Source organism: Mytilus californianus, unplaced genomic scaffold, assembly GCF_021869535.1.
Source record: "Mytilus californianus isolate M0D057914Y unplaced genomic scaffold, xbMytCali1.0.p SCAF_5, whole genome shotgun sequence".
Classification (NCBI taxonomy): Eukaryota; Metazoa; Mollusca; class Bivalvia; order Mytilida; family Mytilidae; genus Mytilus; species Mytilus californianus.
In genome coordinates, this window is record NW_026262701.1 from 108,594,023 (window position 1) to 108,612,626 (window position 18,604).

Genomic DNA, 18,604 nt, shown 5'->3' on the forward strand with positions numbered 1-18,604 from the left:
TTTTGCACGATTTTCTCGCTTTTTACCTTGCCAACTGGAAAATCCGTTAGAAAGATGTAAACAATTGATAGTTTCGGTAAAATGAAGTAAAAAAATCATCATTTAGACTTGTGAGAATGACAATCATTCATGCTGATATGTATTTATATATGATATACAAAATTTCCCGTGTAATTTTCAACGGCCGGTTACCTCAGCTAGTTACAGCGTCGATCCCCACATTGGCCATTATTTTTTGTAGTTTATATTATGAAGATTCTTCGGCTTTGCCCCCTGATTAAAGAAAGCTGCCTAAACTATATTCTTAACACGAGAAAAGGCCGGGAAAAAACTATAAGAATAGAAGAATAAGATGTAAATAATTTCCATTAAATAGACTCACAAGGAGAATAGTACAAAATCAAACACTACTTAAGACAAAAAACACAATAAGATGCAAAGTACAAATGATGTGAACATATATAAAGTTTAGATATCCTCTCTATATATGTAAATGTGTAAGAATATGATACCCATATATAAGTACATAAAATTTCCCAAAGTGATCTCAACGGCCGGTTAGCTCAGTTGGTTAGAGCGTCGTGCTAATAACGCGAATGTCGTGGGTTCGATCCCCACATTGGCCATGAATTTTTGATAGTCTATATTATTAAACATTTTCGGCAATGTCCGAGATTAATAAAGTTCTTCTTATAAAGATACTCTCAACGTCAGAAAAGGTACAAAGAAGCGGTAGCTTTAAATTTTTAGCCTTTTGCACGATTTTCTCGCTTTTTACCTTGCCAACTGGAAAATCCGTTAGAAAGATGTAAACAATTGATAGTTTCGGTAAAATGAAGTAAAAAAATCATCATTTAGACTTGTGAGAATGACAATCATTCATGCTGATATGTATTTATATATGATATACAAAATTTCCCGTGTAATTTTCAACGGCCGGTTACCTCAGCTAGTTACAGCGTCGATCCCCACATTGGCCATTATTTTTTGTAGTTTATATTATGAAGATTCTTCGGCTTTGCCCCCTGATTAAAGAAAGCTGCCTAAACTATATTCTTAACACGAGAAAAGGCCGGGAAAAAACTATAAGAATAGAAGAATAAGATGTAAATAATTTCCATTAAATAGACTCACAAGGAGAATAGTACAAAATCAAACACTACTTAAGACAAAAAACACAATAAGATGCAAAGTACAAATGATGTGAACATATATAAAGTTTAGATATCCTCTCTATATATGTAAATGTGTAAGAATATGATACCCATATATAAGTACATAAAATTTCCCAAAGTGATCTCAACGGCCGGTTAGCTCAGTTGGTTAGAGCGTCGTGCTAATAACGCGAATGTCGTGGGTTCGATCCCCACATTGGCCATGAATTTTTGATAGTCTATATTATTAAACATTTTCGGCAATGTCCGAGATTAATAAAGTTCTTCTTATAAAGATACTCTCAACGTCAGAAAAGGTACAAAGAAGCGGTAGCTTTAAATTTTTAGCCTTTTGCACGATTTTCTCGCTTTTTACCTTGCCAACTGGAAAATCCGTTAGAAAGATGTAAACAATTGATAGTTTCGGTAAAATGAAGTAAAAAAATCATCATTTAGACTTGTGAGAATGACAATCATTCATGCTGATATGTATTTATATATGATATACAAAATTTCCCGTGTAATTTTCAACGGCCGGTTACCTCAGCTAGTTACAGCGTCGATCCCCACATTGGCCATTATTTTTTGTAGTTTATATTATGAAGATTCTTCGGCTTTGCCCCCTGATTAAAGAAAGCTGCCTAAACTATATTCTTAACACGAGAAAAGGCCGGGAAAAAACTATAAGAATAGAAGAATAAGATGTAAATAATTTCCATTAAATAGACTCACAAGGAGAATAGTACAAAATCAAACACTACTTAAGACAAAAAACACAATAAGATGCAAAGTACAAATGATGTGAACATATATAAAGTTTAGATATCCTCTCTATATATGTAAATGTGTAAGAATATGATACCCATATATAAGTACATAAAATTTCCCAAAGTGATCTCAACGGCCGGTTAGCTCAGTTGGTTAGAGCGTCGTGCTAATAACGCGAATGTCGTGGGTTCGATCCCCACATTGGCCATGAATTTTTGATAGTCTATATTATTAAACATTTTCGGCAATGTCCGAGATTAATAAAGTTCTTCTTATAAAGATACTCTCAACGTCAGAAAAGGTACAAAGAAGCGGTAGCTTTAAATTTTTAGCCTTTTGCACGATTTTCTCGCTTTTTACCTTGCCAACTGGAAAATCCGTTAGAAAGATGTAAACAATTGATAGTTTCGGTAAAATGAAGTAAAAAAATCATCATTTAGACTTGTGAGAATGACAATCATTCATGCTGATATGTATTTATATATGATATACAAAATTTCCCGTGTAATTTTCAACGGCCGGTTACCTCAGCTAGTTACAGCGTCGATCCCCACATTGGCCATTATTTTTTGTAGTTTATATTATGAAGATTCTTCGGCTTTGCCCCCTGATTAAAGAAAGCTGCCTAAACTATATTCTTAACACGAGAAAAGGCCGGGAAAAAACTATAAGAATAGAAGAATAAGATGTAAATAATTTCCATTAAATAGACTCACAAGGAGAATAGTACAAAATCAAACACTACTTAAGACAAAAAACACAATAAGATGCAAAGTACAAATGATGTGAACATATATAAAGTTTAGATATCCTCTCTATATATGTAAATGTGTAAGAATATGATACCCATATATAAGTACATAAAATTTCCCAAAGTGATCTCAACGGCCGGTTAGCTCAGTTGGTTAGAGCGTCGTGCTAATAACGCGAATGTCGTGGGTTCGATCCCCACATTGGCCATGAATTTTTGATAGTCTATATTATTAAACATTTTCGGCAATGTCCGAGATTAATAAAGTTCTTCTTATAAAGATACTCTCAACGTCAGAAAAGGTACAAAGAAGCGGTAGCTTTAAATTTTTAGCCTTTTGCACGATTTTCTCGCTTTTTACCTTGCCAACTGGAAAATCCGTTAGAAAGATGTAAACAATTGATAGTTTCGGTAAAATGAAGTAAAAAAATCATCATTTAGACTTGTGAGAATGACAATCATTCATGCTGATATGTATTTATATATGATATACAAAATTTCCCGTGTAATTTTCAACGGCCGGTTACCTCAGCTAGTTACAGCGTCGATCCCCACATTGGCCATTATTTTTTGTAGTTTATATTATGAAGATTCTTCGGCTTTGCCCCCTGATTAAAGAAAGCTGCCTAAACTATATTCTTAACACGAGAAAAGGCCGGGAAAAAACTATAAGAATAGAAGAATAAGATGTAAATAATTTCCATTAAATAGACTCACAAGGAGAATAGTACAAAATCAAACACTACTTAAGACAAAAAACACAATAAGATGCAAAGTACAAATGATGTGAACATATATAAAGTTTAGATATCCTCTCTATATATGTAAATGTGTAAGAATATGATACCCATATATAAGTACATAAAATTTCCCAAAGTGATCTCAACGGCCGGTTAGCTCAGTTGGTTAGAGCGTCGTGCTAATAACGCGAATGTCGTGGGTTCGATCCCCACATTGGCCATGAATTTTTGATAGTCTATATTATTAAACATTTTCGGCAATGTCCGAGATTAATAAAGTTCTTCTTATAAAGATACTCTCAACGTCAGAAAAGGTACAAAGAAGCGGTAGCTTTAAATTTTTAGCCTTTTGCACGATTTTCTCGCTTTTTACCTTGCCAACTGGAAAATCCGTTAGAAAGATGTAAACAATTGATAGTTTCGGTAAAATGAAGTAAAAAAATCATCATTTAGACTTGTGAGAATGACAATCATTCATGCTGATATGTATTTATATATGATATACAAAATTTCCCGTGTAATTTTCAACGGCCGGTTACCTCAGCTAGTTACAGCGTCGATCCCCACATTGGCCATTATTTTTTGTAGTTTATATTATGAAGATTCTTCGGCTTTGCCCCCTGATTAAAGAAAGCTGCCTAAACTATATTCTTAACACGAGAAAAGGCCGGGAAAAAACTATAAGAATAGAAGAATAAGATGTAAATAATTTCCATTAAATAGACTCACAAGGAGAATAGTACAAAATCAAACACTACTTAAGACAAAAAACACAATAAGATGCAAAGTACAAATGATGTGAACATATATAAAGTTTAGATATCCTCTCTATATATGTAAATGTGTAAGAATATGATACCCATATATAAGTACATAAAATTTCCCAAAGTGATCTCAACGGCCGGTTAGCTCAGTTGGTTAGAGCGTCGTGCTAATAACGCGAATGTCGTGGGTTCGATCCCCACATTGGCCATGAATTTTTGATAGTCTATATTATTAAACATTTTCGGCAATGTCCGAGATTAATAAAGTTCTTCTTATAAAGATACTCTCAACGTCAGAAAAGGTACAAAGAAGCGGTAGCTTTAAATTTTTAGCCTTTTGCACGATTTTCTCGCTTTTTACCTTGCCAACTGGAAAATCCGTTAGAAAGATGTAAACAATTGATAGTTTCGGTAAAATGAAGTAAAAAAATCATCATTTAGACTTGTGAGAATGACAATCATTCATGCTGATATGTATTTATATATGATATACAAAATTTCCCGTGTAATTTTCAACGGCCGGTTACCTCAGCTAGTTACAGCGTCGATCCCCACATTGGCCATTATTTTTTGTAGTTTATATTATGAAGATTCTTCGGCTTTGCCCCCTGATTAAAGAAAGCTGCCTAAACTATATTCTTAACACGAGAAAAGGCCGGGAAAAAACTATAAGAATAGAAGAATAAGATGTAAATAATTTCCATTAAATAGACTCACAAGGAGAATAGTACAAAATCAAACACTACTTAAGACAAAAAACACAATAAGATGCAAAGTACAAATGATGTGAACATATATAAAGTTTAGATATCCTCTCTATATATGTAAATGTGTAAGAATATGATACCCATATATAAGTACATAAAATTTCCCAAAGTGATCTCAACGGCCGGTTAGCTCAGTTGGTTAGAGCGTCGTGCTAATAACGCGAATGTCGTGGGTTCGATCCCCACATTGGCCATGAATTTTTGATAGTCTATATTATTAAACATTTTCGGCAATGTCCGAGATTAATAAAGTTCTTCTTATAAAGATACTCTCAACGTCAGAAAAGGTACAAAGAAGCGGTAGCTTTAAATTTTTAGCCTTTTGCACGATTTTCTCGCTTTTTACCTTGCCAACTGGAAAATCCGTTAGAAAGATGTAAACAATTGATAGTTTCGGTAAAATGAAGTAAAAAAATCATCATTTAGACTTGTGAGAATGACAATCATTCATGCTGATATGTATTTATATATGATATACAAAATTTCCCGTGTAATTTTCAACGGCCGGTTACCTCAGCTAGTTACAGCGTCGATCCCCACATTGGCCATTATTTTTTGTAGTTTATATTATGAAGATTCTTCGGCTTTGCCCCCTGATTAAAGAAAGCTGCCTAAACTATATTCTTAACACGAGAAAAGGCCGGGAAAAAACTATAAGAATAGAAGAATAAGATGTAAATAATTTCCATTAAATAGACTCACAAGGAGAATAGTACAAAATCAAACACTACTTAAGACAAAAAACACAATAAGATGCAAAGTACAAATGATGTGAACATATATAAAGTTTAGATATCCTCTCTATATATGTAAATGTGTAAGAATATGATACCCATATATAAGTACATAAAATTTCCCAAAGTGATCTCAACGGCCGGTTAGCTCAGTTGGTTAGAGCGTCGTGCTAATAACGCGAATGTCGTGGGTTCGATCCCCACATTGGCCATGAATTTTTGATAGTCTATATTATTAAACATTTTCGGCAATGTCCGAGATTAATAAAGTTCTTCTTATAAAGATACTCTCAACGTCAGAAAAGGTACAAAGAAGCGGTAGCTTTAAATTTTTAGCCTTTTGCACGATTTTCTCGCTTTTTACCTTGCCAACTGGAAAATCCGTTAGAAAGATGTAAACAATTGATAGTTTCGGTAAAATGAAGTAAAAAAATCATCATTTAGACTTGTGAGAATGACAATCATTCATGCTGATATGTATTTATATATGATATACAAAATTTCCCGTGTAATTTTCAACGGCCGGTTACCTCAGCTAGTTACAGCGTCGATCCCCACATTGGCCATTATTTTTTGTAGTTTATATTATGAAGATTCTTCGGCTTTGCCCCCTGATTAAAGAAAGCTGCCTAAACTATATTCTTAACACGAGAAAAGGCCGGGAAAAAACTATAAGAATAGAAGAATAAGATGTAAATAATTTCCATTAAATAGACTCACAAGGAGAATAGTACAAAATCAAACACTACTTAAGACAAAAAACACAATAAGATGCAAAGTACAAATGATGTGAACATATATAAAGTTTAGATATCCTCTCTATATATGTAAATGTGTAAGAATATGATACCCATATATAAGTACATAAAATTTCCCAAAGTGATCTCAACGGCCGGTTAGCTCAGTTGGTTAGAGCGTCGTGCTAATAACGCGAATGTCGTTGGTTCGATCCCCACATTGGCCATGAATTTTTGATAGTCTATATTATTAAACATTTTCGGCAATGTCCGAGATTAATAAAGTTCTTCTTATAAAGATACTCTCAACGTCAGAAAAGGTACAAAGAAGCGGTAGCTTTAAATTTTTAGCCTTTTGCACGATTTTCTCGCTTTTTACCTTGCCAACTGGAAAATCCGTTAGAAAGATGTAAACAATTGATAGTTTCGGTAAAATGAAGTAAAAAAATCATCATTTAGACTTGTGAGAATGACAATCATTCATGCTGATATGTATTTATATATGATATACAAAATTTCCCGTGTAATTTTCAACGGCCGGTTACCTCAGCTAGTTACAGCGTCGATCCCCACATTGGCCATTATTTTTTGTAGTTTATATTATGAAGATTCTTCGGCTTTGCCCCCTGATTAAAGAAAGCTGCCTAAACTATATTCTTAACACGAGAAAAGGCCGGGAAAAAACTATAAGAATAGAAGAATAAGATGTAAATAATTTCCATTAAATAGACTCACAAGGAGAATAGTACAAAATCAAACACTACTTAAGACAAAAAACACAATAAGATGCAAAGTACAAATGATGTGAACATATATAAAGTTTAGATATCCTCTCTATATATGTAAATGTGTAAGAATATGATACCCATATATAAGTACATAAAATTTCCCAAAGTGATCTCAACGGCCGGTTAGCTCAGTTGGTTAGAGCGTCGTGCTAATAACGCGAATGTCGTGGGTTCGATCCCCACATTGGCCATGAATTTTTGATAGTCTATATTATTAAACATTTTCGGCAATGTCCGAGATTAATAAAGTTCTTCTTATAAAGATACTCTCAACGTCAGAAAAGGTACAAAGAAGCGGTAGCTTTAAATTTTTAGCCTTTTGCACGATTTTCTCGCTTTTTACCTTGCCAACTGGAAAATCCGTTAGAAAGATGTAAACAATTGATAGTTTCGGTAAAATGAAGTAAAAAAATCATCATTTAGACTTGTGAGAATGACAATCATTCATGCTGATATGTATTTATATATGATATACAAAATTTCCCGTGTAATTTTCAACGGCCGGTTACCTCAGCTAGTTACAGCGTCGATCCCCACATTGGCCATTATTTTTTGTAGTTTATATTATGAAGATTCTTCGGCTTTGCCCCCTGATTAAAGAAAGCTGCCTAAACTATATTCTTAACACGAGAAAAGGCCGGGAAAAAACTATAAGAATAGAAGAATAAGATGTAAATAATTTCCATTAAATAGACTCACAAGGAGAATAGTACAAAATCAAACACTACTTAAGACAAAAAACACAATAAGATGCAAAGTACAAATGATGTGAACATATATAAAGTTTAGATATCCTCTCTATATATGTAAATGTGTAAGAATATGATACCCATATATAAGTACATAAAATTTCCCAAAGTGATCTCAACGGCCGGTTAGCTCAGTTGGTTAGAGCGTCGTGCTAAGCCGCGACATTGCAGACACTACATCAAGTATAAGAGATCTAATTGAAATAATTGAAAATGATGATTTAGAAGCCTATCTTATTAAAGTTGACCAGGAAAAAGCTTTTGATAAAGTTGACCATGATTATCTGTTTTTAGTTTTAGAAAAATTTGGTTTTGGTCCTAAATTTATGCAGTGGATAAAAATATTTTATAACAATGTAAACAGCAGTGTAAAATGTAATGGTTTCCTTACAAAGTATGTTAAACTAAATAATTCAATAAAACAAGGGTGTCCAGTTTCTGCTCTCCTCTATGTGTTGGTGGCAGAACCATTAGGTCAAGCTATAATTAAAAATAAAAATATTCAGAGTGTAAATATCCCAAAGTCAAATGTAAATGCTAAAATTTTTCAACACGCAGATGACACAAATATTTTTACTTCAAATAAAAAATCTGTAAATGAAGCTTTCAAAGTTCTTAATTTGTACAGTGAGGCTTCTGGTGCTAAAATTAATAAACAAAAATCTGAAATTATGAGTTTAGGTTCTGGCAGTATTACTGATTCAGAGTTAAATAAATTACAAATACAAAAAAGTGAAAATGTAACAAAAGTTTTAGGCATATATGTTGGAAAGGATAAAGAGTTATGTGAACTTCTTAACTGGAAGGATAAAATTAAAAAGATAAAAACAATTTTATTCTTTTGGAATAAAAGAGAATTAACTTTACCAGGTCGAGCTACAGTTTTAACTTCCCTCATAATGTCGCGGTTATATTATACTGTAACTGTATGTCCATTGCCGGAAAAAGTTAAAAATGAAATCCGACTAATTGTTATAAAATTTCTTTGGCAAAGTAAATCACATTTAGTAAAATATCAAAGTGTAGTAGGTACAAAACTGGAAGGTGGCTTAAACATTCCTGATATTTTTCTAAAAATGCAAGCCTTTAGATTAAAATTTCTTAAAAAATATTTGGACCCTGAATGTAAATCAATTTGGAAAGGTGCGTTTGATTACTTTATCTCTAAAATCGATAATATGGATTTAAAACAAGATGTAGTTTATACGCATTTAAATTCAAAACAGATTAAACACTTACCGCTTTACTATCAAGAAATGATAAACGCGTATTATAAAATAAAATCCAATTTGAAAATCGATTTTCAAGTGCAACATGTATATAATAATCCACTGTTTTGTAATCCAAACATAACATGCAACGGTAAAATGCTTCTGTTTGAAAAATTCATTCAAACAGGCTTGATACGAATAAAAGACATTTGCTATGAATTTATGCCGGGTTTCTTCACATCGAATTCAATAGATGAAATAATAAAACAAAAATTTCCTGATGAAAAAACAGAACAAATAAAAACAGCTTTTGAAAAAATCATTCGATGTATTCCTGACGAGTGGAAAGAACTATTAAAATCCGAAAATCCTCTAAATGTTGAGATTACTCCGATTGTTAAAATTTGTTTAGATAACGATAGAGAAATTCACATTAGAAGTGCTGTGACGAAATTATTTTACAGCCTTCTTTTGACAAAATTTTTTGAAACGCCCTCTGCTGAAAAGCATTGGGCGGAGCTATATCCGTCTCTCAATTTCAAAAATCTTTATTTGGTTGTCAATCAGTGTTGTTTACCTCCTGATTGTCATTGCTTAAACTATAGGATTGTCCATAGAGCTATTTTTACACTCGAAAAGTTGGTCAGAATAGGTCAGGCAGATACTAGCACATGCAAAACGTGCGGCCAGGGTATAGAAAATCTTAGTCACATGTTTGTACTTTGTCAAAAGTTCAAACCACTTCATGATTACCTGAAAGACATATTACACAACATTTTTATCAATTACCCGCCTGATATGGTTAATTCTATTGATTATGAACAGTTATTTTTACTTGGGTTTTTGAAACGTTCACAAGTTATTAATACTTATTTTTTAAATTTTTTCCTTAGTGTAGCCCGACTTTGCATATTCAAATCACGGAATTTAAAAGTTTTTCATGACAAAGACATAGATGCACTTCGTTTATTCAAGTACACAATTAAAAGATACATTGAATACGCATACACGTATTATAAAATGACACAACAAAGACAATTATTCTATAAGTATTTTTTACACAATAACACTTTATTGGATATTAAAAATGACAACATAGTTTTGTTTGTCTAGACAGTTACTTCAATTTGATTGGTTGTTAGAACAAAAGATCACATTCCAATGTAAAATTATCGATCGCATTTAGGTGTGTTCGACTTTTGAAAATATTTTAGAGTTGTCTCGCTTTCTATATATAACTTATATTGAATCTGTCCTGTTCAATTCATATACCCTTTTGATGAATGAATCACTATAAAATTAATTGGGACTAATATGCTATACTATTTTTAAAGTTTTTAACGTGTCTCATCTAGATGTATTTTATTTTTTACTAATGTAGGAGGTTAACTACTAACAACTCTGTATATAGAAAACTTCTCACCAATGAGGAATGTCTCATGGTGACAGTATGTAAATATGTAATAAAAATTTTATTAATGATAAAAAAAAAAAAAAAAAAAAAAAAAAAAAAGAGCGTCGTGCTAATAACGCGAATGTCGTGGGTTCGATCCCCACATTGGCCATGAATTTTTGATAGTCTATATTATTAAACATTTTCGGCAATGTTCGAGATTAATAAAGTTCTTCTTATAAAGATACTCTCAACGTCAGAAAAGGTACAAAGAAGCGGTAGCTTTAAATTTTTAGCCTTTTGCACGATTTTCTCGCTTTTTACCTTGCCAACTGGAAAATCCGTTAGAAAGATGTAAACAATTGATAGTTTCGGTAAAATGAAGTAAAAAAATCATCATTTAGACTTGTGAGAATGACAATCATTCATGCTGATATGTATTTATATATGATATACAAAATTTCCCGTGTAATTTTCAACGGCCGGTTACCTCAGCTAGTTACAGCGTCGATCCCCACATTGGCCATTATTTTTTGTAGTTTATATTATGAAGATTCTTCGGCTTTGCCCCCTGATTAAAGAAAGCTGCCTAAACTATATTCTTAACACGAGAAAAGGCCGGGAAAAAACTATAAGAATAGAAGAATAAGATGTAAATAATTTCCATTAAATAGACTCACAAGGAGAATAGTACAAAATCAAACACTACTTAAGACAAAAAACACAATAAGATGCAAAGTACAAATGATGTGAACATATATAAAGTTTAGATATCCTCTCTATATATGTAAATGTGTAAGAATATGATACCCATATATAAGTACATAAAATTTCCCAAAGTGATCTCAACGGCCGGTTAGCTCAGTTGGTTAGAGCGTCGTGCTAATAACGCGAATGTCGTGGGTTCGATCCCCACATTGGCCATGAATTTTTGATAGTCTATATTATTAAACATTTTCGGCAATGTCCGAGATTAATAAAGTTCTTCTTATAAAGATACTCTCAACGTCAAAAAAGGTACAAAGAAGCGGTAGCTTTAAATTTTTAGCCTTTTGCACGATTTTCTCGCTTTTTACCTTGCCAACTGGAAAATCCGTTAGAAAGATGTAAACAATTGATAGTTTCGGTAAAATGAAGTAAAAAAATCATCATTTAGACTTGTGAGAATGACAATCATTCATGCTGATATGTATTTATATATGATATACAAAATTTCCCGTGTAATTTTCAACGGCCGGTTACCTCAGCTAGTTACAGCGTCGATCCCCACATTGGCCATTATTTTTTGTAGTTTATATTATGAAGATTCTTCGGCTTTGCCCCCTGATTAAAGAAAGCTGCCTAAACTATATTCTTAACACGAGAAAAGGCCGGGAAAAAACTATAAGAATAGAAGAATAAGATGTAAATAATTTCCATTAAATAGACTCACAAGGAGAATAGTACAAAATCAAACACTACTTAAGACAAAAAACACAATAAGATGCAAAGTACAAATGATGTGAACATATATAAAGTTTAGATATCCTCTCTATATATGTAAATGTGTAAGAATATGATACCCATATATAAGTACATAAAATTTCCCAAAGTGATCTCAACGGCCGGTTAGCTCAGTTGGTTAGAGCGTCGTGCTAAGCCGCGACATTGCAGACACTACATCAAGTATAAGAGATCTAATTGAAATAATTGAAAATGATGATTTAGAAGCCTATCTTATTAAAGTTGACCAGGAAAAAGCTTTTGATAAAGTTGACCATGATTATCTGTTTTTAGTTTTAGAAAAATTTGGTTTTGGTCCTAAATTTATGCAGTGGATAAAAATATTTTATAACAATGTAAACAGCAGTGTAAAATGTAATGGTTTCCTTACAAAGTATGTTAAACTAAATAATTCAATAAAACAAGGGTGTCCAGTTTCTGCTCTCCTCTATGTGTTGGTGGCAGAACCATTAGGTCAAGCTATAATTAAAAATAAAAATATTCAGAGTGTAAATATCCCAAAGTCAAATGTAAATGCTAAAATTTTTCAACACGCAGATGACACAAATATTTTTACTTCAAATAAAAAATCTGTAAATGAAGCTTTCAAAGTTCTTAATTTGTACAGTGAGGCTTCTGGTGCTAAAATTAATAAACAAAAATCTGAAATTATGAGTTTAGGTTCTGGCAGTATTACTGATTCAGAGTTAAATAAATTACAAATACAAAAAAGTGAAAATGTAACAAAAGTTTTAGGCATATATGTTGGAAAGGATAAAGAGTTATGTGAACTTCTTAACTGGAAGGATAAAATTAAAAAGATAAAAACAATTTTATTCTTTTGGAATAAAAGAGAATTAACTTTACCAGGTCGAGCTACAGTTTTAACTTCCCTCATAATGTCGCGGTTATATTATACTGTAACTGTATGTCCATTGCCGGAAAAAGTTAAAAATGAAATCCGACTAATTGTTATAAAATTTCTTTGGCAAAGTAAATCACATTTAGTAAAATATCAAAGTGTAGTAGGTACAAAACTGGAAGGTGGCTTAAACATTCCTGATATTTTTCTAAAAATGCAAGCCTTTAGATTAAAATTTCTTAAAAAATATTTGGACCCTGAATGTAAATCAATTTGGAAAGGTGCGTTTGATTACTTTATCTCTAAAATCGATAATATGGATTTAAAACAAGATGTAGTTTATACGCATTTAAATTCAAAACAGATTAAACACTTACCGCTTTACTATCAAGAAATGATAAACGCGTATTATAAAATAAAATCCAATTTGAAAATCGATTTTCAAGTGCAACATGTATATAATAATCCACTGTTTTGTAATCCAAACATAACATGCAACGGTAAAATGCTTCTGTTTGAAAAATTCATTCAAACAGGCTTGATACGAATAAAAGACATTTGCTATGAATTTATGCCGGGTTTCTTCACATCGAATTCAATAGATGAAATAATAAAACAAAAATTTCCTGATGAAAAAACAGAACAAATAAAAACAGCTTTTGAAAAAATCATTCGATGTATTCCTGACGAGTGGAAAGAACTATTAAAATCCGAAAATCCTCTAAATGTTGAGATTACTCCGATTGTTAAAATTTGTTTAGATAACGATAGAGAAATTCACATTAGAAGTGCTGTGACGAAATTATTTTACAGCCTTCTTTTGACAAAATTTTTTGAAACGCCCTCTGCTGAAAAGCATTGGGCGGAGCTATATCCGTCTCTCAATTTCAAAAATCTTTATTTGGTTGTCAATCAGTGTTGTTTACCTCCTGATTGTCATTGCTTAAACTATAGGATTGTCCATAGAGCTATTTTTACACTCGAAAAGTTGGTCAGAATAGGTCAGGCAGATACTAGCACATGCAAAACGTGCGGCCAGGGTATAGAAAATCTTAGTCACATGTTTGTACTTTGTCAAAAGTTCAAACCACTTCATGATTACCTGAAAGACATATTACACAACATTTTTATCAATTACCCGCCTGATATGGTTAATTCTATTGATTATGAACAGTTATTTTTACTTGGGTTTTTGAAACGTTCACAAGTTATTAATACTTATTTTTTAAATTTTTTCCTTAGTGTAGCCCGACTTTGCATATTCAAATCACGGAATTTAAAAGTTTTTCATGACAAAGACATAGATGCACTTCGTTTATTCAAGTACACAATTAAAAGATACATTGAATACGCATACACGTATTATAAAATGACACAACAAAGACAATTATTCTATAAGTATTTTTTACACAATAACACTTTATTGGATATTAAAAATGACAACATAGTTTTGTTTGTCTAGACAGTTACTTCAATTTGATTGGTTGTTAGAACAAAAGATCACATTCCAATGTAAAATTATCGATCGCATTTAGGTGTGTTCGACTTTTGAAAATATTTTAGAGTTGTCTCGCTTTCTATATATAACTTATATTGAATCTGTCCTGTTCAATTCATATACCCTTTTGATGAATGAATCACTATAAAATTAATTGGGACTAATATGCTATACTATTTTTAAAGTTTTTAACGTGTCTCATCTAGATGTATTTTATTTTTTACTAATGTAGGAGGTTAACTACTAACAACTCTGTATATAGAAAACTTCTCACCAATGAGGAATGTCTCATGGTGACAGTATGTAAATATGTAATAAAAATTTTATTAATGATAAAAAAAAAAAAAAAAAAAAAAAAAAAAAAGAGCGTCGTGCTAATAACGCGAATGTCGTGGGTTCGATCCCCACATTGGCCATGAATTTTTGATAGTCTATATTATTAAACATTTTCGGCAATGTTCGAGATTAATAAAGTTCTTCTTATAAAGATACTCTCAACGTCAGAAAAGGTACAAAGAAGCGGTAGCTTTAAATTTTTAGCCTTTTGCACGATTTTCTCGCTTTTTACCTTGCCAACTGGAAAATCCGTTAGAAAGATGTAAACAATTGATAGTTTCGGTAAAATGAAGTAAAAAAATCATCATTTAGACTTGTGAGAATGACAATCATTCATGCTGATATGTATTTATATATGATATACAAAATTTCCCGTGTAATTTTCAACGGCCGGTTACCTCAGCTAGTTACAGCGTCGATCCCCACATTGGCCATTATTTTTTGTAGTTTATATTATGAAGATTCTTCGGCTTTGCCCCCTGATTAAAGAAAGCTGCCTAAACTATATTCTTAACACGAGAAAAGGCCGGGAAAAAACTATAAGAATAGAAGAATAAGATGTAAATAATTTCCATTAAATAGACTCACAAGGAGAATAGTACAAAATCAAACACTACTTAAGACAAAAAACACAATAAGATGCAAAGTACAAATGATGTGAACATATATAAAGTTTAGATATCCTCTCTATATATGTAAATGTGTAAGAATATGATACCCATATATAAGTACATAAAATTTCCCAAAGTGATCTCAACGGCCGGTTAGCTCAGTTGGTTAGAGCGTCGTGCTAATAACGCGAATGTCGTGGGTTCGATCCCCACATTGGCCATGAATTTTTGATAGTCTATATTATTAAACATTTTCGGCAATGTCCGAGATTAATAAAGTTCTTCTTATAAAGATACTCTCAACGTCAAAAAAGGTACAAAGAAGCGGTAGCTTTAAATTTTTAGCCTTTTGCACGATTTTCTCGCTTTTTACCTTGCCAACTGGAAAATCCGTTAGAAAGATGTAAACAATTGATAGTTTCGGTAAAATGAAGTAAAAAAATCATCATTTAGACTTGTGAGAATGACAATCATTCATGCTGATATGTATTTATATATGATATACAAAATTTCCCGTGTAATTTTCAACGGCCGGTTACCTCAGCTAGTTACAGCGTCGATCCCCACATTGGCCATTATTTTTTGTAGTTTATATTATGAAGATTCTTCGGCTTTGCCCCCTGATTAAAGAAAGCTGCCTAAACTATATTCTTAACACGAGAAAAGGCCGGGAAAAAACTATAAGAATAGAAGAATAAGATGTAAATAATTTCCATTAAATAGACTCACAAGGAGAATAGTACAAAATCAAACACTACTTAAGACAAAAAACACAATAAGATGCAAAGTACAAATGATGTGAACATATATAAAGTTTAGATATCCTCTCTATATATGTAAATGTGTAAGAATATGATACCCATATATAAGTACATAAAATTTCCCAAAGTGATCTCAACGGCCGGTTAGCTCAGTTGGTTAGAGCGTCGTGCTAATAACGCGAATGTCGTGGGTTCGATCCCCACATTGGCCATGAATTTTTGATAGTCTATATTATTAAACATTTTCGGCAATGTCCGAGATTAATAAAGTTCTTCTTATAAAGATACTCTCAACGTCAGAAAAGGTACAAAGAAGCGGTAGCTTTAAATTTTTAGCCTTTTGCACGATTTTCTCGCTTTTTACCTTGCCAACTGGAAAATCCGTTAGAAAGATGTAAACAATTGATAGTTTCGGTAAAATGAAGTAAAAAAATCATCATTTAGACTTGTGAGAATGACAATCATTCATGCTGATATGTATTTATATATGATATACAAAATTTCCCGTGTAATTTTCAACGGCCGGTTACCTCAGCTAGTTACAGCGTCGATCCCCACATTGGCCATTATTTTTTGTAGTTTATATTATGAAGATTCTTCGGCTTTGCCCCCTGATTAAAGAAAGCTGCCTAAACTATATTCTTAACACGAGAAAAGGCCGGGAAAAAACTATAAGAATAGAAGAATAAGATGTAAATAATTTCCATTAAATAGACTCACAAGGAGAATAGTACAAAATCAAACACTACTTAAGACAAAAAACACAATAAGATGCAAAGTACAAATGATGTGAACATATATAAAGTTTAGATATCCTCTCTATATATGTAAATGTGTAAGAATATGATACCCATATATAAGTACATAAAATTTCCCAAAGTGATCTCAACGGCCGGTTAGCTCAGTTGGTTAGAGCGTCGTGCTAATAACGCGAATGTCGTGGGTTCGATCCCCACATTGGCCATGAATTTTTGATAGTCTATATTATTAAACATTTTCGGCAATGTCCGAGATTAATAAAGTTCTTCTTATAAAGATACTCTCAACGTCAGAAAAGGTACAAAGAAGCGGTAGCTTTAAATTTTTAGCCTTTTGCACGATTTTCTCGCTTTTTACCTTGCCAACTGGAAAATCCGTTAGAAAGATGTAAACAATTGATAGTTTCGGTAAAATGAAGTAAAAAAATCATCATTTAGACTTGTGAGAATGACAATCATTCATGCTGATATGTATTTATATATGATATACAAAATTTCCCGTGTAATTTTCAACGGCCGGTTACCTCAGCTAGTTACAGCGTCGATCCCCACATTGGCCATTATTTTTTGTAGTTTATATTATGAAGATTCTTCGGCTTTTCCCCCTGATTAAAGAAAGCTGCCTAAACTATATTCTTAACACGAGAAAAGGCCGGGAAAAAACTATAAGAATAGAAGAATAAGATGTAAATAATTTCCATTAAATAGACTCACAAGGAGAATAGTACAAAATCAAACACTACTTAAGACAAAAAACACAATAAGATGCAAAGTACAAATGATGTGAACATATATAAAGTTTAGATATCCTCTCTATATATGTAAATGTGTAAGAATATGAAACCCATATATAAGTACATAAAATTTCCCAAAGTGATCTCAACGGCCGGTTAGCTCAGTTGGTTAGAGCGTCGTGCTAATAACGCGAATGTCGTGGGTTCGATCCCCACATTGGCCATGAATTTTTGATAGTCTATATTATTAAACATTTTCGGCAATGTCCGAGATTAATAAAGTTCTTCTTATAAAGATACTCTCAACGTCAGAAAAGGTACAAAGAAGCGGTAGCTTTAAATTTTTAGCCTTTTGCACGATTTTCTCGCTTTTTACCTTGCCAACTGGAAAATCCGTTAGAAAGATGTAAACAATTGATAGTTTCGGTAAAATGAAGTAAAAAAATCATCATTTAGACTTGTGAGAATGACAATCATTCATGCTGATATGTATTTATATATGATATACAAAATTTCCCGTGTAATTTTCAACGGCCGGTTACCTCAGCTAGTTACAGCGTCGATCCCCACATTGGCCATTATTTTTTGTAGTTTATATTATGAAGATTCTTCGGCTTTGCCCCCTGATTAAAGAAAGCTGCCTAAACTATATTCTTAACACGAGAAAAGGCCGGGAAAAAACTATAAGAATAGAAGAATAAGATGTAAATAATTTCCATTAAATAGACTCACAAGGAGAATAGTACAAAATCAAACACTACTTAAGACAAAAAACACAATAAGATGCAAAGTACAAATGATGTGAACATATATAAAGTTTAGATATCCTCTCTATATATGTAAATGTGTAAGAATATGATACCCATATATAAGTACATAAAATTTCCCAAAGTGATCTCAACGGCCGGTTAGCTCAGTTGGTTAGAGCGTCGTGCTAATAACGCGAATGTCGTGGGTTCGATCCCCACATTGGCCATGAATTTTTGATAGTCTATATTATTAAACA

At 32.4% G+C, this 18,604-nt stretch overlaps 16 non-coding genes across 16 annotated transcripts; all 16 read left to right on the forward strand.

Annotated features, from left to right (window-relative positions):
• The first annotated feature begins 552 nt into the window (after nt 1-552).
• On the forward strand, nt 553-626 carry Trnai-aau (transfer RNA isoleucine (anticodon AAU)). Its single transcript has one exon. It is a non-coding gene; the product is annotated as a tRNA-Ile (tRNA).
• A 678-nt stretch (nt 627-1,304) lies between these two features.
• Trnai-aau (transfer RNA isoleucine (anticodon AAU)) lies at nt 1,305-1,378 on the forward strand. Its single transcript has one exon. It is a non-coding gene; the product is annotated as a tRNA-Ile (tRNA).
• A 678-nt stretch (nt 1,379-2,056) lies between these two features.
• Nucleotides 2,057-2,130, forward strand: Trnai-aau (transfer RNA isoleucine (anticodon AAU)). The gene has a single exon. It is a non-coding gene; the product is annotated as a tRNA-Ile (tRNA).
• Nucleotides 2,131-2,808: 678 nt separating this feature from the next.
• Nucleotides 2,809-2,882, forward strand: Trnai-aau (transfer RNA isoleucine (anticodon AAU)). The gene has a single exon. It is a non-coding gene; the product is annotated as a tRNA-Ile (tRNA).
• A 678-nt stretch (nt 2,883-3,560) lies between these two features.
• Nucleotides 3,561-3,634, forward strand: Trnai-aau (transfer RNA isoleucine (anticodon AAU)). The gene has a single exon. It is a non-coding gene; the product is annotated as a tRNA-Ile (tRNA).
• Nucleotides 3,635-4,312: 678 nt separating this feature from the next.
• On the forward strand, nt 4,313-4,386 carry Trnai-aau (transfer RNA isoleucine (anticodon AAU)). The gene has a single exon. It is a non-coding gene; the product is annotated as a tRNA-Ile (tRNA).
• A 678-nt stretch (nt 4,387-5,064) lies between these two features.
• On the forward strand, nt 5,065-5,138 carry Trnai-aau (transfer RNA isoleucine (anticodon AAU)). The gene has a single exon. It is a non-coding gene; the product is annotated as a tRNA-Ile (tRNA).
• A 678-nt stretch (nt 5,139-5,816) lies between these two features.
• On the forward strand, nt 5,817-5,890 carry Trnai-aau (transfer RNA isoleucine (anticodon AAU)). Its single transcript has one exon. It is a non-coding gene; the product is annotated as a tRNA-Ile (tRNA).
• Nucleotides 5,891-6,568: 678 nt separating this feature from the next.
• On the forward strand, nt 6,569-6,642 carry Trnai-aau (transfer RNA isoleucine (anticodon AAU)). Its single transcript has one exon. It is a non-coding gene; the product is annotated as a tRNA-Ile (tRNA).
• Nucleotides 6,643-7,320: 678 nt separating this feature from the next.
• Nucleotides 7,321-7,394, forward strand: Trnai-aau (transfer RNA isoleucine (anticodon AAU)). The gene has a single exon. It is a non-coding gene; the product is annotated as a tRNA-Ile (tRNA).
• A 4,012-nt stretch (nt 7,395-11,406) lies between these two features.
• Nucleotides 11,407-11,480, forward strand: Trnai-aau (transfer RNA isoleucine (anticodon AAU)). The gene has a single exon. It is a non-coding gene; the product is annotated as a tRNA-Ile (tRNA).
• A 4,012-nt stretch (nt 11,481-15,492) lies between these two features.
• On the forward strand, nt 15,493-15,566 carry Trnai-aau (transfer RNA isoleucine (anticodon AAU)). The gene has a single exon. It is a non-coding gene; the product is annotated as a tRNA-Ile (tRNA).
• Nucleotides 15,567-16,244: 678 nt separating this feature from the next.
• Trnai-aau (transfer RNA isoleucine (anticodon AAU)) lies at nt 16,245-16,318 on the forward strand. The gene has a single exon. It is a non-coding gene; the product is annotated as a tRNA-Ile (tRNA).
• Nucleotides 16,319-16,996: 678 nt separating this feature from the next.
• Trnai-aau (transfer RNA isoleucine (anticodon AAU)) lies at nt 16,997-17,070 on the forward strand. The gene has a single exon. It is a non-coding gene; the product is annotated as a tRNA-Ile (tRNA).
• Nucleotides 17,071-17,748: 678 nt separating this feature from the next.
• Trnai-aau (transfer RNA isoleucine (anticodon AAU)) lies at nt 17,749-17,822 on the forward strand. The gene has a single exon. It is a non-coding gene; the product is annotated as a tRNA-Ile (tRNA).
• A 678-nt stretch (nt 17,823-18,500) lies between these two features.
• Trnai-aau (transfer RNA isoleucine (anticodon AAU)) lies at nt 18,501-18,574 on the forward strand. Its single transcript has one exon. It is a non-coding gene; the product is annotated as a tRNA-Ile (tRNA).
• The last annotated feature ends 30 nt before the right edge of the window (nt 18,575-18,604 follow it).